This window comes from Myotis daubentonii, chromosome 5 (genome assembly GCF_963259705.1).
Source record: "Myotis daubentonii chromosome 5, mMyoDau2.1, whole genome shotgun sequence".
NCBI classification, from domain to species: Eukaryota; Metazoa; Chordata; class Mammalia; order Chiroptera; family Vespertilionidae; genus Myotis; species Myotis daubentonii.
In genome coordinates this window covers 57,284,678-57,311,540 of record NC_081844.1, presented here as the reverse complement: position 1 = coordinate 57,311,540, position 26,863 = coordinate 57,284,678, and the positions used below count along the sequence as shown (strand labels likewise).

Genomic DNA, 26,863 nt, shown 5'->3' with positions numbered 1-26,863 from the left:
TTCTCATTTCCCCTAGAAAGCACTGGATGCATCAATGTTTGTTGTAATGCAGTTGATTGGGAAAAGAATGAGATTTGATTTGTCTGAGCTGGGTTCAAATCCTGACCACTCTGTTTACCAACTGTGCAGCCTGGAGAAAGTTACTTAACTATAGTTCCTGGATCCTCATTTGTCAACAGAAGGTAATAATATCTACCTTGCATGGCTGTTGTGAGGAGCTCAAGATGATATAGTTCAAGCTGCCAGACATAGCACAAAATTAGTATCTAAACTCATTATCTCTGCCTGTTTCCTTTTACCAAATCCCAGATTTACTTCTAGTGACACTGCTTCTCCAACAACACTCTAGGTCAGTGGGTGGCAAACTGCAGCTGGCAAGCCACATGCGGCTCTTTGACCCCTTGAGGGTGGCTCTTCCACAGAATACCACGTGCGGGCGCGCATGTACAGTGCGATTGAAACTTCGTGGCCCATGCACAGAAGTCGGTATTTTGTGGAAGAGCCACACTCAAGGAGCCAAAGAGCCACATGTGGCTCGCGAGCTGCAGTTTGCTGACCACTGCTCTAGATGCTTCTTTATTTTGGCTTCTTGAAGAGGACTCAGGATTATTTTGGCTCCTGCAACTTCTCCCTGACAATTTTATATCGTTTTCATTTAGCCTCTCCTCTTTTGAGGGACATACTTGTATATCTTCCTTCCCGACAAGAACATTTAAACAAATATTCTTTTTTTCACAATACTTCTGGGTGGTTGGGAGCGCCAAAATCATCTCGATGATAGGGGTTCATGTTACTGTTCCCTCTAGGTCATTTTTTTATTCATCTGCAAGGACTTTGGAACCTGCCTCAGTCTCTCTTTACTCCAGCATTGGCTGTCATCTTAAGTGACTTTCTGATACAGTGAACAGTACTAATGAGCCCTCTAACAGCCTGCCCTAAACTGAAATTTACCTCCATTCCACTTTACCAATCCCATTTACAGAAGCACATTGGGGACTTTTGAATCACTTGAAACTGCTCCTCTGAGAATCTGAGTTTTGAACTGACTCTCTCTGACCACAACCTTGGATTCTTTTTCTTAAACTCTTCCCTTGCCACAAAACCTGTTCTGCTGCCTCATCACACACTCTTGCTTTTCAAATCCTTCCTACTCTTTTAGTATATTAATGTTCTCCCACTTCATTTCCCTCATAACCAGCCTGAATTTCAAGTATGTGCTCACTCATTCATTCATTCCACATTTATTGAATGCTCTTTATATGTCAGGCACTGGGGTAAAAACTGTGATAGGCCATTACCTTAGCCCTGAAGCAGTGCAGGGTAGACTGCTCAGTCCTGTTCATTACATACTCATCAACACCTTTGGAATGCTCATCTCATTTTCTTTTCTTTGTTTCCACCAGAAAAAATACCTGTTTTATTGATTGTTTCTCCCTGGTTTTAGATCTCTGGTTCTAATCACTGCTAGACAATGTCCTATCTCCTTATGACTCCCCACCTGAGCTGGGTCTTCAGTGTAATTCTAATTTCTCACACTCCCCGACAGCCCTCCATCTCTGCAGTCACCATTGCAAAACTCTACTCTTTCCCCAGGTTTTTCCCTGCTCCCTCACTGGATGACCCAGCCTTGCTTCACTAAGAAAATAGAGGCTACCAGTTATAAACTAACTCAATATTCCTCACCATTCATCTGTACTTTATTCATATTTTTCTACTAGAGGCCCGGTGCACAAAAATTTGTGCACCCGGGAGGGTTCCTCAGCCTGGCCTGTGCCCTCTCGCAGTCTGGGACCCCTCGGGGAATGGCCACCTGTTGGCTTAGGCCCGCTCACCAGGGGATTGTGCCTAAGCTGGCAGTCAGACATCCCTCTGGCAGCCTGGGAGCCCTCGGGGGATGTCCACTTGCCAGCGGGGAGCAGGCCTAGCTGCAGTCGGACATTCTCAGCGCTGCTGAGGAGGAGAGAGAGGCTCCCATCACCACCACTGTACTGGAAGCCATCAGCCTGGCTTGTGGCTGAGCAGAGCTCCCCCCGTGGGAGCACACTGACCACCAGGGGGAAGCTCCTGCATTGAGCATCTTCCCCCTGGTGGTCAGTGTGTGTCATAGTGACCAGTCATTCCCAGTTGTTCTGCTGTTAGGGACAATTTGCATATTACCCTTTTATTATATAGGATAGAGGCCTGGTGTATGGGTGGGGGCCGGCTACTTTGCCCTGAAGGGTGTCCCAGATCAGGGTGGGGGTCCTGCTTGGGTGCCTGGCCAGCCTGGGTGAGTGGCTGATGGCTGTTTGCAGGCTGGCCACAGCCCCTTCAGGGTGGGGGTCCCCACTGGGGTGCCTGGCCATCCTGGGTGAGGGACTGATAGCTGTTTGCAGGTTGGCCACAGCCTGTTCAGGGTGGAGGTCCACCCTGGGGTGCCTGGCCAGCTTGGGTGAGGGGCTGATGGCTGTTTGCAGGCTGGCCACAGGCCCCAGCCACCCAAGCTCCCAGTGGAGGCTGGCTGGAAGCAGGTATCTGGGATTTCTTTAGCTTCTATAATTGAAAAACTTTGTTGCCTTTTGCGGAGGCCACAGCTGGCCAGGGCAGGTGGGAAGCTTGGCTTCCTCCATCGCCCGGCAACCAAGCCTCCTGCTTGCTCCAGCTCCGTGGCTGCCAGCCACCATCTTGGTTGGGTTAATTTGCATATAATCGCTCTGATTGGCTGGTGGGCATGGCTTGGGCATAGCGAAGGTATGGTCAGTTAGCATCTTTGTCTTTTATTAGTGTAGATTTTTTTAAAAAAGTATGATAAAGCAAGATAAGACATAATTTGTGTAGCTACTTTCTCCATAGATACTTTGGTCTCATCTCCTGTGACTTCCACTCTGAATCTTTATATTTTACTCTTTTGCCCAGCTGGAATGGCTCAGTGGTTGAGCAAAGACCTATAAACCAGGAGGTCACAGTTCAGTTCCCAGTCAGGGCACATCTCCAGTAGGGGGCTTGCAGGAGGCAGCCGATCAGTGATTCTCTCTAATCATTGATGTTTCTTTTTTTAAAAAAAATATATTTTTTTATTGATTTCAGAGAGAGGAAGGGAAAGGGAGAGAGATAGAAACATCAGTGTTGAGAGAGAATCATTGATTGGCTGCCTTCTGCATGCCCCACACTGGGGATTGAATCCAGAACCCAGGCATGTGCCCTGAATGGGAATCGAACCGGTGACCACCTGGTTCATAGGTCAACACTCAACCATTGAGCCACGCCGGCTGGGCTGATCATTGATGCTTCTTTCTTTCTATCCCCCTCTCCTTTCCTCTCTGAAATCAATTTAAAAAATATATTTAGACAAAAAAATTACACTCTCTTTTAGTCTTTCATTTCTCCTTCCCCAATAGACTCTTGCCTTCAGACTACCGATATCCTATATAGGCTTTCTATTAATTCTGTGTACTCTTTAAGCTTCCAACACAGAATTCCATTAACGTTCAGCAATTCTGAGACAACATCTTCACTCAGTAACCTCGCCTTCACTCCACTGCAATGTGGCATCCTCCTCCAAAACCAACAAAATTGTTTGAACAGCTAACTGCCAGCCCTCCCTGGCCCTTCGGGCTTGTTGTTACTGAAAATGACCAACCACCACTTGTGTTTATTCTGACCCAGACTACCATCTTGCCAGAACTTGATAAGAAGTAGCTCTAGCAAAAATCCTGGACCTTTTTTGCCTTTTTCCAGTTTTGATTCTCCACCTCCCTACTTCTGCATTTACTTGATATTTGACCTTTTGCTGAATCTCTGATTTCCAGCCAGAACTTTTCACTTGAATCTGATGACAGATTTGAATTCTCTGGCAAATCTTCGGAACATGCCCACGGTATCTGACATAGTTCCAGGCTCTATAATCCTACTGTATGGCTGGTTAGCATATCTTGTTTCCCTGCTGGTCTGGTCTAAACTCTTCTGCGTGGGTGGGAGTCTCCTCCCTGATTTTCATGATATTCTCCTCTCCGGATGCTTTTTATACTTCTCTCACTGCTCTTTCATGTCTCCAGTGTTATTCTCTCCCTTCTCTCTATACACTTGGCAGATTTCATCCACTCCAATGGCTTAGCCATTATCTCTATGTTGCCAACTCCCAAATTTATAATTCCAATTTTGGATTTTTTTCTGAGTTCTATATATGTAAACGCAGACTGCACACTAGATGGCTTCTTTAATTTGGATTTTGAATTCAGCATGTTTAAAAGCAAATTTATCATCATTTTTTTTTCTAGAGTGCATCTTCTCTTGTGTTTCCTACTTTGGTTAATGTTACTTTAATTTCTGACATCTAACATCTAACAGGTACTTGAACTCTATGCCTCTGAAATGCCTGCTTGTGAAATGCCTCCTCTAAATAGTCTCGTCCTGTTTTTGTATAAATTTCTTCCAATGTAGCCTAGATCAGCCCTTGCATTGCTTCTTGCCTAGACTTCTCCAATAGTCTGGCAACTGGTCTCCCTTTCATGTTTGCTTCCCCTTCCCAGTCATTTTCCACCTTCATCAATTTGTCTTCTAATGGAGATTTCTGTTTATGTCACAAGGCAACTTTAAAATCTTTTCTGGATTCTATGGCCTATATGGTAAAGTCTACAGTCTAGCTTGGCACACAAACCTCTTCATAATCTGACACCACTTCCATTTTTGTCTTGACGTTTAAAGACTTGCCTATGTTCTGCTATGTGCTCTAGCTGCATTGGACAACTTGCTGTTTCTGCAACTTAACCCAATGTTTTCACATCTGACTTTGCTTTACTTTCACAGGGAGACTTTCTTTTATTTTCTTCCAGTTTAAACCTTAAATCAATGTCCATCTCTGATACAACTACATCTCTGATACAAGCCTTTCCTAAGACTTTCTGCTGTGTTCCCACATCACTTATTTCTCTCCTCCAAATGGTGATTCAGAGATCCAGCCTCCTTCTATTTTGTGGCTCTTCTATCTTCTGGAGCTCTGAATGTTCCATTAGATCCTCTGCATCTGGTTGAAAGATGATGCAAGTAAATGGAGGATCACCTGTGGGAGGGTTTTAGGGCATACATCTCTGCCAGAACTCAGTCACATGGTTGTAGCTAACTGCAATGGAGGCTGAGAACAGTAGTCTTGCTGTGCCCAGGAGGAACTAAGAAATGGTTTCGTGAACAGCAAGTGCATGGGAGACGATTAGTATATATTTTAAATTAAATTAATGAATTATTATAAAATGGACATTAGCTGAGGCAATTCTCTATCAATGTACATCCCTTTCAGATTTGTTATTGTAATTCCCACCAAATAAACATTATACTATACAGTCATATCAAAAGACCCAATATACTATTGGTTAGGAAATTGATTTTATTGTTTAATCAAATATTTGCAATATAATTGCAAAATGTAGGGTATCCCCCCAAAATGTATACATACTTAACAACTGATAGGTCAATTGATTTTTCTTTCTTTTCAGATCTGACCCATTGGAATGAATAATTATTCAAAGTATGTATACATTTTTGGGAAGCCCTGCATTTATAATATATAACCCTTATTGACATTACAATTTTCAGAGATAGACCACTATCCAAAGAACATGAAAAGTGTAATGAAATAATTTCATCTATATTTCCCACAATGATTTATAAATCATTCAGTTACTTTACAATGTTGCCATGCTTCAAGGCCATTCATTTCAGAATCCTTTAACAGATTGTTTGGGAATGGCAGACCTTGTACAAAATGTGATCCAATTGTGTGTTATAGAGAGAACATTAGGGATTCAAGTTCTGTCAGTATCACTTCCTGGCTGGGTATGACTGATAAGACAATTTAGCCTACATTTCTTTTTTTTTCATTTTTTTAAATTATTATTAGTTAAGGTATTACAAATATGTCTTCACCCCCCCCCCCCATTAACCCCCAACCTCCCCCCCACACACATAGCCTACATTTCTTCACTTTCAAAATAATGGGTTTTTAATGGTTGATACTTCAGGCCACTTGCAATTATAACATTCACTTTTAGGATCTGTTAGAAAGTGCTAGTTAATAGGGGACAGGGTGGTTAACAGACCAATAGAATGGCAGTCAATGAAGAGTTTACTATTTCTTAGTTAAGTTAAACAAAATTGTGTTTAGTATTAAAAGTGTATCAATCATCCTGAAAAGCCATGGGAAGGTACTATCTAAAATTACATAAACTCTTCTTAATGGCTATGTTATAATCAGACTGAAACACTGCAATTAATGGGCCCATTTGCAAAGGCTGTTCCCCTTTCCAGTGCTCATGTGATGTCACCTACCCATCATACTGCTAAATGGTCTGCCACTGAGTAGCCAATGGCTTATTGCTATCTTTATGACATCACCTCTCAAGGACAAAGAGCAGTCCGGAACGATTTCCAATGCTCTTGTTCCAGGCCCAGGCAAGTCAGATGAGCAACCAATAAATGTGCAACAGTTTTCAGGGTGTCAGAGACTGCTCTACCTATACCATAGCTTAGATGTTTTCCTACCATCCTATGCAGAAACAGCAAATGTGACCCACTTTAATTTTGTTTGTTGCTTCAGATACACTCATAAAATGGTCAAAGAAGGTTCCAGATCTCACATTCTTCCAGAACTTATGCTTTGAAGTCAATTGTGTAGGTCAAGTTAGCACAATATCTGGGTAATGGTCCTGAGAATACAGAGTGACTTGTTAGCACCTGCCATTCAGAACTTCACCTGCCACTCCTTAGATTTGCTATGTTGGTGACATCTCTTAAGCCTCCTGTTCTTTGTTTATGAAATGTGCATAATGCACTCAGTTGTTTATTTATTGAGCATCTACTATGTGCTAGGTCAGCGGTTCTCAACCTGTGGGTCTCGACCCCCTTGGGGGGTTGAATGACCCTTTCACAGGGGTCGCCTAAGACCATCGGAAAACACATATATAATTACATATTGTTTTTGTGATTAATCACTATGCTTTAATTATGTTCAATCTGTAACAATGAAAATACATCCTGCATATCAGATATTTACATTATGATTCATAACAGTAGCAAAATTACAGTTATGAAGTAGCAACGAAGATAATTTTATGGTTGGGGGCCACCAGAACATGAGGAACTGTATTAAAGGGTCGTGGCATTAGGAAGGTTGAGAACCACTGTGCTAGGTACTTTCTTGGGACTTGGGAAATACAGCAAACAAAATAAATTCCCACCTGCAAGGAGTTTATATCCAAATGCAGAAAAACAATAAAAAGTCACATTTTGTCAAATGGCAAAAGTGCTATTGGGGATCAAGACACTATTTTATTTGGGTAGTCAAGGAAGGGACCTGAGAAGATGAGGGTGAAACTTGAAAGAAATGGAGGAAAAAGCCATGTGTGTTTCAGAGCAAAGTGTGTTTCATGAAGAAAGGAGGGCACATGTAAAAAGCCTGAGAATAATAATAATTTTTTTTTCATGTTCATTATAGGGTTACAATGAGACTCAAATAAAATAGTATATGTTATCTGCATATTGTTCAGTGTTATATTCATTTTCACTGCTGTGGTAGTTAGTATTTCTATAGGTTATTATTGCAAAATGAGCTATTTTATGTTTAATTCAAAAAGAGAAATTCTGACAAAAATATAAAGCACATGAAGCAACTGCCATAATCTTGACCTCCACTAGTAAAAATATATGTTACCTCTACCTTCAAAGCATTTATAAATGACCAGGAGAAGTCTTTGGCGGGGGGGGAAGCAGCATATAAAAGAAAATAATGCAAGGCAAGTGTCAGGCTGATGCTGCAGTCCAGTGGATCATCTCTGAATTGCCAATCAAGAATCCAATCACTCTTACAACATTGGAGAGACAGTTCTCTCACTAGGAACCCTTTCCTCTACTCCAGGTTTCCCCTTACCTCTCCCTTTCTTTTTCCTTTATTTCTTGTTTTTCCTGCCTCCTACATATAGATTTTGAGGGGGCTTATGTGAAGAATACAAATGAACAACAGGGGTTAAGAAAGAGGAACTTGTAATATTCACATGACTATAGCTAAGAACATACTTCTTAATGTTAAATTCAAACACTATTAGATATTTTCATGACATGTTAAGCATTAGGCAATTTTTTATAATTATCTCAGGTAAACAGGACTGGAAAGAAGATGGCTCCTTGCTCCTCTTCCAAATATTGGCTTGAGAATGGGAATACTCTTGACAGCTGTTTGTATTTGTTTCAATACATACATAGAATAAATTTTCAAAATCCTTTGTGAAGTGAGGCAGGGTATATACAAACACATAAACAACTAACTTTGGAAACAGAGAGATAGAATTGAAAGAATATTTATAAGGGTACACAACAAGAGAGAAATTCCACAGGGGGACTATTTCGCATTAATTGAAATACCATTCCTAGGGTAAGTCATGTGATAATTAGTCATATATGCTTATAGTGTAACTATTATGTATTTTAACTATCATTGGATATTACAAGCATATTCCCCAGTCTTAACACTAACCCCTACCATGATCTGAAAATCAGAATCATTTTTACAATGATTTATAGACAATAAATTCTATGCCCTCTCATTTATTCTTTGATTTAGTCATCGTAAGTTCAAGATTTACTGTGCTTTCTGAGCATCTACTGTATAACTTGAGGTCATAGTTTTACAGTGCCTGGGAAAGAGAAGCAGGTTTTAGAGGTATAGAACACTGGGGTTTAATTGCTTTAGTTGGCAAAGAGAAAAGGATTTCTCTTTTCTCAAGTTTGCACCAAGTGCTACCCCCAACCCAAACTGGTCCCAGAAGACTCATGATTGTTAAACTTGAATGTGCTTAAGGCACACCTGGTGTGCTTGCTACAAATATACAGATCCTGGTTCAGTGTGTCTGGGGTGCTGCCCAAAATTTGTATTTTCAATAAAGACCCAGGTGCTTCTGATGCAGATGGTCTGTGGACCACACTGTGAGGAACACTGTTTAGACAAATTTACTCAAAGGTAAAGAGGTCTTTCAAGAAGTTGACTGTTGTAGTAAGAGGCAAATTGTTGACAGGTGGTTCTGCTTGAGTAGGAGCCTGGGAGTCTTATGAAATTGGTGGTGGTGGTGGTGGGGGGGGACAGAGAATCTTAACAGATACTTTTTATAATATTTTGATATATAATTATGAATTGATCTGGTTAGAAGAAGCTATGGTGGGTATTAAAGAAAAAAAAGGAGATTGGTTGATCTGAGTTAGAAGAGCCTTCAAGACAAGGAGAGGATTTTTTTCCCAGGCAAATATGGGGCCCAGAGGAGGGGCAATTACTAAAGAGCTTGTCCAGGTTACTATAGCTATACAGCAACCTATCCCACAACTTAGCTCAAAACAACATCCACCTTATTGTGTTCATGGATTAAGAACTTGGATAGGGCATGCCGGGGTCCAACCCCAGCAGGTCCAGGGGTTCCCCAAAGGTGTGGACGGAGTCGGCGAAGAAGGAATGACACGGAGACAGCGTTCAGTTGATCAGCAGCCTAGCCAGGATCTCCAGCCAAGTTCTGGTCTCGATCTCCAGAGAGGTTCTGCTTCGGAGCTCCAGCCAGGTTCTGTCCAGGTTCTCCAGGCAGGTTCAGTCTGAGATCTCCAGCCAGGTTCGGTCTCCAGGCTCCGTGTAGGTTCTGTCTTCTGAATTCTCTTCTAAGCTCTGTCTCTTTCTGTCTTGTTACATCTGTATTTATACCAGTTGATTCAATCCCATCAATCTCTATTCCAAAGGTTAGGGCGTTTCTTATCTCCATTCCAGGGAGTAAAGATTATGTAGCTTAAGCATGATTGTTCATATAGTTAAAGTGATTAATTACCCGCCTGGCACTTAGTTGAGGGGTTTTATTCCCTCCCTAACTTCAGGGGAAAATCCCTACCTGGGGAAACAACCTTTCTCATAGGTGACCTTGGTTAAAACACATAGTGCCAAGAAGGTGAGCAAACATATTAAGAAAAGTATGCCATATATGCCAGGTCCCTTGAAACAGCAAGCATGGACCGGCTCCTGGCAAGGGCACATGGGGACTAGCTCCAGAATGAGGTCTGAGTCACCTGGCAAGACTCAAAGGCTAGAGGTAACTCAATAGATGGACCAGCACCATCAGCAGGCTCCTTCACTTATGTATCTGGACTGTGCTGATCTAAGATGCAGAACTGCCAGCTCTAGTTCCTACAAGTGGATTTCCTGTGTAACTTGGGTTCCTCACCATATGGCGACTTCAGGGCATTTGGACTTGTTGCAGGGTGGCCCCGAGCTCTGAGCATGAGTGTTCTCATAAATGAGGTAGCTGCATCTTCATGAGAATATGGCCCAGCCTCAGAAGTCACAGTGTCAACCCTGTGGTACTCTGTTGGTTGAAGCAGTGACAAGCCCAACCAGAGTCAGGGAGAGGAGAATTAAACCTGACTTCCTCATGAGGTAGTGGCAAAGTCATAAACTAAAAGAGCGCATGGTATGAAAAATATTCATGTGCCATCTTTGGAAAATAAAAACTGCCAGAATCTAGGAAGGTGAGTGGCTGGATGGATGTGAACAAAATGAATAAATCAACAGTAGTAAGTTTAGCCAATGCAATATTATATTGTAGTGAAAACTAGTTAACTACAGCTGTATACATTCACAAGGAGGAAGCTTAGAAATACCAGATTGGTGTTGTAAAAAGTACAATTTGAAGATTATATTTTTTATTTTTATAAACTATGCTACTATTTTTATAAAGTTCAAAATACTTAAAAATAAGCACACATTTTTATGGTTCAGGCTTACCTACGTATTTGGTATGACTCTAAAGAAAGAGCTAGCCAATGAGAGAAAGGAAAACAAGCTTTGAGTTAGTGGTGCTTTACTTCTAAGATAGGGGATGGATTCATGGGTGTTATCTCATCTGCTATTCATTTTCTGCTATTTTGTTCATGCTGAATGAGTGGTTAATTGACTTATTCATTTAGCAGAGTGCCCAACATGTATTAGGCAGTGAGAATAGAATGATGAATTAGATAGTTATGGTTCCCCCCTTTCAAAAGGGTTTGTGATGAAGAGATACACAGTAGAGGAAACTAAACAGGGAATGACACATCTGATCACTGATAGAAATTTCTCATAGGCTTGCTTTTGGGTCCACACACTTTAAAACATATTTCTTCTCTACCACCCACACCTTTGGGGCCTAAGAGATGCAGGGTATCCTATGTTGCGATACAACTTGTGGCCCTGTACCTTCATGTCTAGGCTCCAGGTAAGGTTGCATTGGGGCATAGGAGTATTTCTGAAACCATTCCCTCTAGTCCATTTCCCAAAATGCCCATAGCCTCTCCAGAACACAAAGGAATTACGGTCCTTTCTGAGGCCTTGGATGAGGCCAATGCAAATAAGGGACCTAAAATTAGGTTTCATTAGTCTTATGGTAAATTCATCTTTGGCCACGACCCTAATTCTAGTCTTTATTACCTTGTGTTGAGATCATTGTATTGACCTCCTAATGAATTTCTCTGGATCAAGTCTCCCAGGTTACATAAGAGCTGCAATAAATTTTCCACAAATACTGCTTTCACCATGACCTTGTTTGTTTAAAGCCACTGAATACCTATAGATAAACACTCAATTCCTTAGTTTGATACTCAAGGTCTCTACAAAAATTACTATATAATTTTTGTTTATGCATTTGTATTCTGTGGCTTCCTCCCCAAAGAATAAAAAGCAATTATGTGGGTCCCTAATTTCTTACAGGTTTATTTCCAAATGTCAATATTTTAAACTCTATAACAAGCTGCCACAAGTTACAAATGAGAGAACAGAGTTCAGAGATAACAGCTGGAATTGGAGGTAAATCTGTCTGGCTCCAATACTTGGCTCTTTCTACCTATAGATGTGCCTCTAGCTCAGTCCTTGATTCTCTGTGTGAATTTGGATATGGTTAAAGCCACTGTTAAAATCCTATTCTTTCAATAAGCTTCCTCCCCCTCAGCTGTGGGCCTTTCTATATTCTGAACTGCTACAATATTGGTACCTGTACTGTTTAGTGGGCATATATCCTACACTGCCTTGCATTTATTTTTATTGTTTAAAGCATTACAAATAGTAATACATATGTCTCCTTTTTTTCCCATTTGAACCTTCTCCCAGCCTTGCCTACCCCCGGCATATGCCCTCACCCCCTGCTTCCAGTGTCGTGTGTCCATTGGTTATGCTTATATGCATGCATACAAGTTCGTCAGTTGATCTCTTACCTCCTCTCCCTGCCCCCAACCCTCCTGAGCCTTCCTGCTGTAGTTTGACAGTTTGTTCGATGCTTCTCTGCCTCTGTATCTGTTTTTGTTCATCAGTTTATAATGTTTTTTATTATCCATAAATGATTGAGACCATGTGGTATTTTTCTTTCACTGACTGGTTTATTTCACTTAGCATAATGCTCTCCGGTTCCATCCATGGTGTTGCAAATGGTAAGAATTCCTTCTTTTTATAGCAGCGTAATATTCCATTGTGTAGATGTACCCAATTTTCTAATCCATTCATCTGCTGAAGGGCATTTAGGCTGTTTCCAAATCTTAGCTATTGTAAATTGTGCTGTTATGAACATAGGGGTGCATATATCCTTTCTGAATGGTTTTTCTGTTTTCTTGGGATATATTCCTAGAAGTGGTATTACTGGGTCAAATGGCAGTTCCATTTTTAATTTTTTGAGGAAATGCCATAGTGTTTTCCACAGTGGCTGCACCAGTCTGCATTCCCTCCAGCAGTGAAGGAGAGTTCCCTTTTCTCCACATCCTCTCCAGCACTTGTTTGTTGATTTGTTAATGATAGCCATTCTGACAGGTGTGAGGTGGTACCTCATTGTTGTTTTGATTTGCATCTCTTGGATGATTAGTGACTTTGAGCATGTTTTCATATGTCTCTTGGCTTTCTGAATATCCTCTTTTGAAAAGTGTCTATTTAGGTCATTTGCCCATTTTTTGATTGGGTTGTTCATCTTCCTTTTGTTAAGTTGTATGAGTTCCCTGTAAATGTTGGAGATTAAACCCTTATTGGAGATAATATTGGCAAATATGTTCTCCCATGCAGTGGGCTTTCTTGTTTTGTTGATGGTTTCTTTTGCTGTGTGGAAGCTTTTTATTTTGATGTAGTCCCATCTGTTTATTTTCTCCTTAGTTTCCATTGCCCTGAGAGCTGTATTGTTAAATATATTGCTATGACAAATGTCTGCTATTTTGCTGCCTATGGTTTCTTCTAAGATTTTTATGGTTTCCCATCTTATGTTTAAGTCCTTTATCCATTTTGAGTTTAGTTTTGTGTATGGTGTAAGTTGGTGGTCTAGTTTACTTTTTTTTTGCAAGTATCTGTCCAGTTTTCCCAACACCATTTATTGAAGAGACTGTCTTGACTCCATTGTATGGTCTTGCCTCCTTTGTCAAATATTAATTGAGCATAGTGGCTTGTGTCAATTTCTGGGTTCTCTGTTCTGTTCCACTGGTCTATATGTCTGTTCTTGTGCCAGTACCAGGCAGTTTTGAGAACAATGGCTTTGTTGCATAGCTTGATATCTGCTATTGTGATCTCTCCAACATTGTTCTTCTTTCTCAAGATTGCTGCAGCTATTTGGGGTCTTTTTTTTATTCCAGATGAATTTTTGGAGAATTTGTTCTAGGTCTTTGAAGTATGCCATTGGTATTTTAATGGGGATTGCATTGAATTTATAGATTGCTTTGGGTAGTATGGACATTTTAATGATGTTGATTCTACCAATCCATGAACATGGTATATTTTTCCATTTGTTCATGTCTTCCTCTATCTCTTTTTTCAGCGTTCTGAAATTTTCTGAGTACATGTCCTTTATCTCCTTGATTAAGTTTATTCCTAGGTATCTTAATTCTTTTGTTGCAATGGTAAATGGGGTTGCTTTTTAAATATCTCTTTCTGTGAGTTCATTATTGGTGTATAGAAAATCCATAGACTTCTGGGTATTAATTTTGTATCCTGCTACATTGCCGAATTCATTTATTAAGTCTAGTAGTTTTTTGATGGAGTCTTTGGGGTTTTCTATGTACAATATCATGTCATCTGTGACTAAGGACAGTTTTACTTCTTCTTTTCCAATTTGGATGCCTTTTATTTCTTCTTCTTGTCTGATTGCAATGGCTAGTACTTCCAGTACTATGTCGAACAGGAGTGGTGAGAGTGGGCACCCCTGTCTTGTTCTTGTTCTTAGTGGAAATGGTTTTCTGCCTTGCATTTTTAACTTATTTCACCCTTATCTGTTTAAACTCTAACTCAGTTGTAAGCGCTTTAAAGAAAAAGAATGGTCAATGCTTTGTGTATGCCTTGTGACACTTACACCATTTAATAGATAATTCTACAATCAGTACATATGTTCATCAGTGGGGCTCATAAGATTAATAGGTCAAAAGATGGGAATAGCCAGCTATGCTTCCTCTCCCTATTTCTCTACCCCATCATTAGATTATTAGGGCAAGAAGAGCTGCCACTAGGGCTTGGCTTTAAATTATTCTCAAAAGGACAGCTGTTGATGGACAAGACCTCAGAGAATATTAAAACAGTATGAGTACCAGTTGGCACTAGGTGACACACGATGCTTTCCCTAAAGCACCACTCTCAGGGGTGACTGACACACCCATCTGCTTTCACAGTAATGACAGAAGACAAAAGATTTTGGTTCCCTGGAAATTATTAACACTTTAACTGGAAAAGAAGCTCAAGTTTTCTGAATCACTCTGACACATGTCCAGTGTTCTCCACTAAAGCTATGTTTATCTTTCTATCATATTTATTGTTGGCCTTTATCTTTCATAAGAAGTATTAAATGCTGTTTTGAGGTTTTACTTCCTATTTTCAACTCTTTATCCCAGAATATTTTAAATACATGTAAATGTAGAGAGAAGCTTCTAAGTTAACGTCCCAGCCTAGCCAGTGTGGCTCAGTGGTTGAGCATCAACCTATGAACCTGGAGGATATGGCTTGATTCCCCATCAGGGCACATGCTTAGGTTGTGGGCTCAGTCCTCAGTGTGGGGTGTGCAGGAGACAGCTGATCAATGATTCTCTCTCATCACTGGTGTTTCTATCTCTCTCTCTCCCCCTCTCTTCCTCTCAGAAAATAAATTAAAAAATATATTTAAAATTAACGTCCCATGGTCAATCTTGTTTCATTGCTCCTCCAGCTCTGGATTATTTTGAGACAAACCTCAGAACTCTTTACTTCTTTCTAAAATATTACAAAGTAAATTTTTGACAAAAAAGAATTAATAAGGGAACATTTAGTAATAACATTTTTTACATGACAATTTAAAAAAAATTATGACATTTGGTTTATATTTTACAAAACATAATCATGGAAAAGATCTCTTTATTAAAAAATTCTGAATATAGAAATCCTGACTAATATCAAAGAAGACAACATTTAATTGTATTTAACCTATTCCAATATTGGAGGCTAGCTAGCAGAAATAAGTAAAATATCCGACTAGTACAAATGTTCATCTGGTGTCTTAGCTGGAACACATTTTCAAATTTGTTTACATAACTCTTGTATTTACATTCTGCCAACATAAGTCCTGAGCAATACATCTGCAGAATTTCTCTGAATCCAGAATGGTTACTGGGTTATTGTGTTTTCCCCAAGTGAGTAGTGTTTCAGATCTTTGGATCTAATGAGAAAAACAGGGTCATATGTAATGAGGAAGAATATGTTGGTGGCTAGAGTCACAGCTCTTCCCCCATCAACTCTTCCTCCATGTCAGGTTTCCTCCTGCCACAAGAGAACAGAGGCTCATTTGACACTCCTAAGGAACTTAGAATGCAGGGCAGGTGAAGAAAGTAAAACATAGGCAATTTAAAGACATTTCAAGAGCCTGTAATGAAACACATTCAATTTCTTTATCTTTTCCGTCTATGACATCTCTCATTGTCTCTTAGAAAGGATTCATGCTTTCCTCCCGGTTGCTATGATGAGACAAATGTGGAACTTTTATTTTCCTGGATTGTGTAGACTTCAGCTGTCATCTCTGCTAAATAAGTCAGCCCGCAAGACAGCTTAGTTCAGGCCTTTTGCTATTTTTATTTCTGTAATAGTAAGGAAAAAAAGGGACTGATGTAAAGAGAGGGCTGCATTCCTAAACCCCACTGAAGGGAGATTCTCCCAGACAGGTAAATGAGGAGGAAAATAGAAGTGCTAGGCGTGAGAAGAAGGGGAAAGCAGATGTTTTGGGGTTGAAGAGTAGTTGTACTCTCTGCACTCTTTCCTCCATCACTGACCTTAGGGAGGTAGGACCTTGGTGATAGGTTTCCATCTCAGCAAAACCCCACCGCACATCTGGGGCCACCATGTGGTTTGCACAATGAGCAGTCTACTAATGACAATGACCAGTATGGGCTGAAAAACACTGGGTTTCTCCAAATGTTCTCAGCCAACTAAAACTTTCAGGATCTATACCGGATCTAGATGAAGGAAAGCCCCTCAAAATAACACATACCCAGCATGGTGCATGACACATAATTAATTGCTGATTTGCTAAGTGACTTTCCCAGTTTATAGAGCAAGATATAAAGCCTGAATTGAAATTCTATACCTAAATTCCCGTCTCAGATATTTCAGAATATTTTGACCCGCAATGTTAAGGACTGGATGGATATTTGTGTTCCCCTCAAAAGTTATAAGTTAAAAGCCTAATCCCCAATATAATGGTGTTAAGAGGTGGAGGCCCCCATGATGGGATTAGTGCCCTTATAAGAAGAGTCCAAAGCTCTTTCTCTTCACCATGAGAGGATACAGCAAGAAGGTGGCTATCTGCAAACCAGGAAGAGGCTCTCACCAGATACCAAATCTGCTGACACCTTGACCTTAGACTTTCCAGTCCCCAGAACTGTGACTAATGTTTGTTTGATTAAGCTACTCAATCTATGGTATTTTGTATAGCATTTTAAGCTGACTAGGCCACATTACTTCGATGTACTTGAGCTCACTAATGTTGTAGCTCACCTCTTTAGAGGCCAGCAACTCCTACTTTATCACAGAAAGTAAGCCGGGGGAAAGGAGGTCCTTTTGCAATAATCCTGAAGGCAACCAACATTTGAGAGCACATATACTTTTCAGAGTGCTCTCACAGACTTGGAATAACCTTGAGGAATTGCAATGGTCAATGCTTTCACCTCCCACAGCATACAAATGAGGTAGCCACAGTCAAAGGAGTTAAGATAGCCAAGGCCTATTGCCTTTGCATGACAGAACTTAGAGTCTGTCCCTAATTATTGCGTTTCATTGCTCTGAGTGTTTCACTGCTGGAGTATGCAGTTGACTATAGATGAATATGCTGATGGCTCAATCCCTAACTACACACAGTGGGTCAGGAGGCCAGTAATTAGAGAAACAAGACATGCAGTGAAGGTGGAGGAGGCTGGTGTGATGGAGGCATGGTGGAAGCAGACACAGGAGGAAACTGCAGTGCTGGGAGCTAAGAGGTGGATGAGCCGAAGGCTTCTCCAGATGTTCACAAGCCATTCAGAATAATTTTAATCTGCTAAAAAGAATAACATGATTTGAGGCCTCTGTAAAGTGGCAGGATGCTACCTAACAGTATCACATCTTCCCTCAGGCACAAAGTTTTTCTAGTGCTTTGGTAAGATGTGGGAGTATTTCACCAAATATACTTAGCTCTTAATTAAACTCTAAAAAGTTAAAGTGATACATTAAAAAAAAAAGGTTGAAATGATCCAGTTCAACCAATGTTTGTGACTGTCTAAATAGATATATGCTACACTCATTTGGAGAACTGATTCATCATGAAGGCTTTCTAAGTTTACCTTGTTACAAACAAAGAGGAGATATAAAAAATATAAGGGGCTAAAATTAGTGTTAAGAGAGATTACAGTAACTAATCCACATCGATTTAGCTTTGTAGAGCCTAAGAAAGCATATGCTGAATTGTACCAAAAATAGAGGTGCAATTAAAAATAGAAGACTGATCCAGTGAAATCTGTCCTTAAATCCTCCAGCAAGAATTGGTACAGACCCCCACCACCCTGGAGAGCACTAATACTGGACTCTTCAGCAAATTATTTGTTCTTAAGACTAATTTGCCTTATTTATGAGAGGTGGCACTACACTTTAGCTTAGCATTTTATTTAAAAATTGCTTTAACAGAGCAATCTAGGTACTAAATGGTAAAAATAACTTCAGTTTATTGGATATGTAACATATCTGATAATATATATGTATGTATTAGTGGACATATATATCAGATATCGGACATAAAATATGTATATAATATATTGGACTGTGTGTGTATGCACATGTGTATTACTGTAATCTACACTACAGGCAGGCAGAGTATTGTGAGGCTCAGTTCATTTGGTGATTGGCCTGGATTAGAATCCAGTCTTGTCTACCAGGAAAGTCTGTGCTCCTTCTTCACCACACACATACTAAAGGTGTGTAGAGATGTTTCATATTGAAGAAGACAGTTTAAATATATAGTATGATTCACTCATTTATTCTACAAATACTTACTGAATTTTGATTATATTCTAAGTGCTGTGATAATAGCTCAGTCTACACGAATGAACACAACCAAGAGGCCCCTATCCACATGGAGTTTTACTATGTGTGGAAGAGTTTGTTAGTAACTGTTCTAGTAAGGAGGAGAACATAAACAGTTGGTATTAATAAGTTCTGTTTCAAGTCCCCAAATGCTTACTATAAGAACAGAAAAAGTAAAAATTATGGAAAATAAGAATATAATGCAGCCATTTTTATTCTTGCATTTTGTCTCTAAAGGTTACAAAGATATTTCTTATGGAGATATTCTTTTTACCCTTTTTCAGATAAAGGCATTCTTCCCCACATATACACTGAAGACTCCTTCTGAGAACTCACCATAGGTAGTCTCCCTAACCCCTCTCCCTGAGAGTTAGGGTCTCTGACTACATCTATAACTTAAAGTAATTAAGAATATTTCTGTTTTTGCAAGGAAGCCCTTCAAAAATACTGCTACCATGAGAGTGACAGAGATACTATTTTCAGGAATTGACTTTTTTTTTGTAACATTTCCTGCATTGTTATTAGTTGGTAAAGAATTAAACATCACCTCTGAGTGTTATTTACTTTGGGGAATATGAAATAAATGAAGCGTAGCATTTATATATCTAACGAATAATTAAAATTTATAGTCCTTCCCCAATATGTTTTCTTTCATTTCAAAATACAGTGTAACAGACTCTACTATTCATTGTCCTAGGTATCAACTAATGAGATTTAATCTATTCTTTTTTTTTTTAAACATTTTATTTTTTTTATTTATTATTTTTTTTTAAATATATTTTATTGATTTTTTTACAGAGAAGAAGGGAGAGGGATAGAGAGCTAGGAACATCAATGAGAGAGATCGATCAGCTGCCTCCTGCACGCCCCCTACTGGGGATGTGCCCGCAACCAAGGTACATGCCCTTGACCGGAATCGAACCTGGGACCCTTCAGTCCGCAGGCCGACGCTCTATCCACTGAGCCAAACCGGTTCGGCGATTTAATCTATTCTTGATCTCATCTCTGTATCAACCTCTCTGCCTTACTCATGCTAAACTTGGTCGCATCTTAAATCCAACAGTCCTGTAGTTTCATGCATTACTAACCCCAACCAGGCTTTGATGCACCTGTTCCTATTACAAGTGAATCTCAAAGTGAAAGATAATCATAGTCAATTTTCATTCTTTCTGAGAATGAATTTTTTTTTTGGTCAAGTGGAGAACTTCACCGTAAAATTTTCAGCTTCCGTTAAATGGGGCTCAGTGTAACTAGAGTTGCCCAGGTGTGCCTGACAAAGAGTGTCAAAAGGAGAAGATCAAAATAAAGGTACTAATGAAGCCAAGAATAGTTGCCTAATGTTCTTAACTCTAGATCCATTTTAAAAAACTAAAATGCTTGACTGAGAAGGATTCAAGGATTTCTTAACAAGGGCTAACTCAATGTGTGGACATAATTGTACAAAAGTGTCTTACTGAAGTGCCAAATGAAACAACCAGATATAAGCTCCAATGAATGTTGCACAAATAAAATTCTGTATTTCTTTTAAAAATTTATAAAATATATTTTTATTGATTTAAGAGAAGAAGGGAGGGGTAGAAACATCAATGATGAGAGAGAATCATTGATCAGCTACCTCCTGTACACTCCCCACTGGGGATTGAACCCACAACTGGGCATATCCCTTGGCCCTGACCAGAGTCAAACTGTGACCTCCCAGTTCATAGGTCGATGCTCAACCACTGAGCCACGCCAGCCAGGCTCCATATTTCTTAAGATTTTGCAGCTAATAAAAAATCATTCCTAGACATTTAGAAATTCAAATTACTGGAGATAAATCTTGGCTTCACTTCTCTTGACCTGTTAGTGCTTGAACTTCCTTTTCCTGTCATCTGTTGTGGTATGATCACCAACATTTCCATTATTTACTCAATTCTTATTGACATTTTTATTTCTCTATTTACTCTGTTTTTCATTATTGCCTGAGGTCTGTCGGAGAGGAAGGCCCTATATTCAGACTTTGCTAACGAGAAAGTTCATTTAAGTAAAACTTTTAATAGCCCAAGTTCCAGAATTTTAGGTTGGAGTTTATCCCACCAACTTTCTCCAAGTGTAAGAAATGACTTCAGTGTGTAGAGACCTTTGTCATAACATTAAAATGATGAGTCATTCTGTGTGGATTTCCAGGATGGAAAGCTAGTTCCTCCTGCATTACTCCCCTTATGGGCAGAGCAGAGGGTTCTCCTCTCACTCCTTCCAGACTTTAAAGAAATGGCTATATTCCTGTTTTTTCCTACTATCAGGATGGGGTAAAATTAGGGAATTTAGACAAACAATGTCCCTTTCTAGAACCTTACCTAAATTTCTATATATAGTTTGCTATATAAATCTTATTTATGTGCCTCTATAGAAATATATAAGAAACTTACCTAAAATCTATGTAATTTTTTGAAACTTTGAAAAAATATGACAGCAATCCAATCTACATTGTAGAGGAAAGAACACTGAAATCTGAGTTAGAAAACCTGGATACTCAATAGTCATGGGACTGGAGAAACCAAGATGGCGGCATAGGTTAACGCCGGAGATTGCTGCCCTCGAACAACCACTTCAGAGATATAACTAAAGGACAGAACTGACATCATCCAGAACCACAGGAAGGCTGGCTGAGTGGAAATTCTACAACTAGGAGGAAAGAGAATATCATACCCAGACTCAGAGGAGGCACAGTGCTGAAGTGAAATACTCAGGTGCGGAGTGCGCGCTGCGGAGCGGGCTGGCGGCAGAGGGCTCGGTTGTTGTTTTCAATAGGGAGGGGAGTTTCAGACTCTGAGCTCCAGATCCGGGCGAGTCTCTGGGGACCAAGACTCAAACGGGAGAAGCGGGACTGTCTGGCTTCGGTCGGAACTCGAAGGCAGCTTTCTCTCCGAGGTTTGCAGCCATTGCTGGGACTCTGAGAGGCAGAGCCCCTGGGGAAGGAACTGAGAGCAGCCATAACTGCTCACTCCAGCCCGCCCTGTAGATCCCTGGGGACCCGCCCCGCCCAAGCCCTGCACAGAACCATTTGCCGGATAGCCTCAGGCAAACGCTAGATTAGCACCGCCCTAGAGATCCAGCACAGAAGCCCTCCCACTGAAGACACAGCGGACTCTCATAGCCAGTTAGCCTGGAGGTCAAATCACCCCCAGTATTGCCCACATCAATCAAGGCTTAAAGGCAACAAGACTGCGCACAAAGACCACTAGGGGGTGCACCAAGAAAGCTTAAAAAATGCGGAAACAAAGAAACAGGACAAAACTGTCAATGGAGGATATTGAGTTCAGAACCACACTTTTAAGGTCTCTTAAGAACTGTCTAGAAGCTGCCGATAAACTTAGTAAGGCCCTCGAAAAGACTGGTGAGACCGCCGATAAATGTAGTGAGATCCTCAAGAAATCTAATGAGACCCTCGATGTTGTGATAAAGAACCAACTAGAAATTAAGCATACACTGACTGAAATAAAGAATATTATACAGACACCCAACAGCAGACCAGAGGAGTGCAAAAATCAAGTCAAAGATTCCAAATGCGAAGAAGCAAAAAACACCCAACTGGAAAAGCAAAATGAAAAAAGAATCCGAAAATATGAAGATAGCGTAAGGAGCCTCTGGGACAGCTTCAAGTGCACCAACATCAGAATTATAGGGGTGCCAGAAGATGAGAGAGAGCAAGATATTGAAAACCTATTTAAAGAAATAATGACAGAAAACTTCCCCTACCTGGTGAAAGAAATAGACCTACAGGTCCAGGAAGCGCAGAGAACCCCAAACAAAAGGAATCCAAAGAGGACCACACCAAGACACATCATAATTAAAATGCCAAGAGCAAAAGACAAAGAGAGAATCTTAAAAGCTGCAAGAGAAAGAAACCGAGTTACCTACAAGGGAATACCCATACGACTGTCAGCTGATTTCTCAACAGAAACTTTGCAGGCCAGAAGGGAATGGCAAGAAATATTCAAAGTGATGAATACCAAGAACCTACAACCAAGATTACTTTATCCAGCAAAGCTATCATTCAGAATTGAAGGTCAGATAAAGAGCTTCACAGATAAGGAAAAGCTAAAGGAGTTCATCACCACCAAACCAGTATTATATGAAATGCTGAAAGGTATCCTTTAAGAAGAGGAAGAAGAAAAAAAAAGGTAAAGATACAAATTATGAACAACAAATATGCACCTATCAACAAGTGAATCTAAGAATCAAGTGAATAAATAATCTGGTGATCATAATAGAATCAGGGACATAGAAAGGGAATGGGCTGACTATTCTTGGGGGGGAAAGGGGTGTGGGAGATGCGGAAAGAGACTGGACAAAAATCATGCACATATGGATGAGGACAGTGGGTGGGGAGTGAGGGCGGAGGGTGGGGCGGGAGCTGGGAGGAGGGGAGTTATGGGGGGGAAAAAAGAGGAACAAATGTAATAATATGAACAATAAAGATTTAATTAAAAAAAATAGTCATGGGACTGTAAGCAATGTATGAAATATCTCTAAGACCAGATTAGTTGACTCATCGGTATATTAATGACAATAACTTCTGTCCAAATTGCTAGGTTATTATTATGAGCATGAAATAAAGCAACATATGCAAAAGTGACTTAAAACCTGTGATGCCCTATACAACAGCAAAGTATTATTATTATTAGGTATAACACCTTCTTTCACTTGCCTGCAGTAGTCACCTGCTTAGCCTGTGTGCTTTGAGGGCTTCATCTACGAAATTTATATTGGGAGCCAAAGGAAAGTGTGATTTGTTCTAAAAAAATATTTGTCTTGTCTATATAACAGTTATAGCTCAAGGAGCAAACAAATGCATGTGTGTAAACAATAATGCATAGAAGACTATTTATAAATGAAGTAGTAAAATAAGATTAGCATCATGCCCCAGTAAAGGGAATAATTACACATTTAAGGGTGAAAAGTGCAAGTCTCGAGAGATGCCTGTTCACTGGGGCTAAGACAGGTGTGTGTTTAGTCTTTCTAGCCCAGTCAAGTGGTATTGGCTCTGCTCTTTATTAATCATAGCCAGCTCCTCCCTCTGCTGTCTTTGAATGGCATTGAGAGGCTCTACCTACAATGAACTGTATTTTGGATCTTATCCTAATGAGACAGGCTAGTAACCAGGACAAGTGGGATAGGAAAACTGAGACAGAGAGTTAAACAGCTAAGCAGTTTACAGCCATTTAGTAAATTGCAAATCCTGTTTTCCCTAACCAAGGTCACTTAGGAGTAAATAGTTTACATTTCTCCCCAACCAGAGGGTAAATAGCTTAAATCACCCTACTCAGGGAGACAGATAACAGAAATCCAATTAGTGCCCTTTACCAACCACACCCAAGGACAGATGAAGTTAAGGGAATAAATCTTATTTTGGCGCATGAATATTCTATTGCGATCCTCCCCTACCAAATGCCCCATCTTTAAAAAGGGGGGCAAACAGAAGGACTCAGTACACACCCTCCTGGGAGCACACCCAACCCTTTCCATTTTCCCTCTTCTTCCCTCTCAGGCGTGCATCTCCCAAACTCTAAGGGACTCCATGAGACTTGTAACAGGCACAAGACTTGCAACCAGGGGAGCAATGGGCAGTGGCAGCTCGTCCCCAGCTAACCCCCTGAACCTGTCTCCAAGGTCCCATTTTCTCTGACTTCCCAGTGAGCTAAAGCAGCCCTGCCTAGGCTCACTTCTTTCCGATAATGTTTCTAGAAAGCCAAAGCAGTGCTGCCTAGGCTCTCTCTCCTGTTGCTTCTTCTATCCTAAGCCCTTCCTTGTTTCAGTGTCCCCAGCTTTAATAAACATGCTCTCAAAATCACCTGCACTCGTCTTGTAAAATCTTTCCTGCATGAAGTTGAGAACCCACACTCTACCAGTGGCCCAACGCAGACCTGCTCTGGGCCTGGACCTGTCTGGTAACACTATCAATATATTGGCAATCTGAAATGACATCAATTAAATTGAACACTCAGGCAGAGTAATTTATTTGCACTGATTTGGACTCACCACTAGACATCAGAATTAGCACCTTTTCCCATGCCACACTTGATTCACTATTAAATATACAAAGGCTATACATCCCCTGAAATAATCAGCAGATTGCAGTGCCTTCAGCTTTGCTCTGGGACACTCACCTTAGCTTGCTTGCTTTCCTTCTTTGACCAAAGACTCCCACGTGTGTTCGTGGGCACTTTTATATTGCTGTAATCAGCCTATACAAGTGTGCGCATCCTGTAGGCTATACTCTCCCTCCTGATGTTTTCCAGATACACCCATCCACCATCCACAGAGGTAAGTGACAGACTGTTCAAAGCCCAGTTCAGAATGGGCAAGGGTCACTGTACCTCTTATGTCTCCTGTGCAAACATGGCTGCTGCCTGCCGATGTTTATATGCTGGTGTGAGTTTGCTAACATTCTGCTCAATCTCTGGAGGTTGTGTTTATTCAACCATGACTTGTGGGTCTTATACTATGTGTATGTTTAGGGCTTAGAGTAGAGAATAATTACTGGTATTTCTTTAGTTCTGAACTACTTCTTCCAAAATCCAATTGCATATTAGTATTAGTCACTGTGTATTCTTGCCTGTGGCATGCTGTTTAAACATTTTGATATCTTTGTTTTTGAAGGAATGTATTTAACATACCTTTGCAATGGTAAGTGTGCAGAGCCCACCAGAATAAATCTGTGACAGTTTCCTGCCAAATGAGTACCACGATATAGCATATTAAAAATTTAATTGAGATTGAATGAAGTCATTTTAAAATTAGCAGAACAGCAACAAGTAATAAAATTATGGTAGTGTTTGGCACATGTTCACATAGTCACAAGTCTAACTTCCACTTGATGAAATGGCAAATGTGATGTATCTGTGATCTATTGATCATATTTATGTTTCCTAGAACTAAAAGTTTGGGTCTAATTATGCTTGGTTAAGTTTTAAATTTTTGGGAGGAATATTTATATTTTCAAAAATTCCCAGGTCAGAAATTTTACATAACACTTAAAATATAAATCTCTATTTCATCTGTCATTAAAATGCAGTGGAAATTTTCAGAAGGTTACATTCTATCTTACTGTTCATGGGTAGCATTTCTGGAATGCTGCTACACACCTTACAAAGTACTTCTTACAAACATGTTTAACATGTATGTGTTTAGAAGAACATAGGCTAGTGGCAGTAGTAGATATGAAGAGGAAAATATCCATAGCTGTGAAGAAAAATCTACCTTTTTACAATATTTGCATTCTTGACATTTTCAGTGTCCATAGTTCTAGGAATGCAATGCTTTTTCATTGAGTTAATAGCAATTTCAGGAATATGTCTCATACAGGCTTACATTTCAAACATTATATGAGTCACTTTCTAGAATGTGATATAAGTTTCTTTTTTTCTTTGTGTATTTTCCTTCAAGAAGTGTCTGGTTAATATGAATTGCTTTTTTTTTAATGAGAAAATGTATTTAATTATCTTATCAATTTTATAAATACCAAGCAACATTAGCTAAAAACTATTACATCTTCATACAATGAAAAAATATTCAGTTATTAAAACTCTTGTTATAAAGAATATTAGTGACATGAGAAAAAACAAATAATATATTACATGATAAAAGTCGGCTGCAAAATAGTAAAAATTAAATTTTGGAAAGAAATTATATGTGTATACACAGATAAATAAAAATACACAATGAAATATTAACTGTAATTGGCTCTGACTGGTAGGAATGTGAATGCTTTTGTTTTTTTTTTAAACTCTTTTACATTTCCTAAATTTCATTGAGAATTATATATTATTTCAAAAGCAGGAGATACATATACTTTAACATAATAGAGTATATAGTGCTTATATATGACATTTAAAATTTTACATTACAGGCATGACCGAGTACTGGAAATGTAGGCATAGGGATCAGAACAAGTAAATTCACGGAAGTATAAAACAGTACATTATGTTTGGTGAAGGGCAAGTAGGTCTATAGACTTGAAGAGGTGGACAGGGCCAGAGCTCATCAACTAAGCTAAGAAATTCAAAATGTTTGCAGGGTTACCATACATACTGATTTACTGGAGAAAGCCCCAGTTTAGTCCTATTTTAGCAGCATAATTATTAAAAGCATCCCCTTTTATTATCAAAATTATCTGGATTTAGGTGATAAATTATGTGGTTATCTATATAGCTACTGGGAAACCAATGAAAACTTACTACTAGGAGATCAACACAACCGGATTTACATTTTGGAAAGAGACTCTTGGCTGCATTGTGAAAAATGAATTTTGGGAGGGTGGAGGGA

At 39.8% G+C, this 26,863-nt stretch overlaps 1 long non-coding RNA gene across 1 annotated transcript in view; it reads left to right on the top strand.

The window, feature by feature from the left end:
- LOC132235476 (uncharacterized) overlaps positions 1-24,372 on the top strand; it is a 50,462-nt gene extending 26,090 nt beyond the window's left edge. The window contains exon 3 of the long non-coding RNA XR_009453026.1: positions 24,087-24,372. This is a non-coding gene — a long non-coding RNA (uncharacterized LOC132235476). The remainder of the gene's footprint in view (positions 1-24,086) is intronic.
- The last annotated feature ends 2,491 nt before the right edge of the window (positions 24,373-26,863 follow it).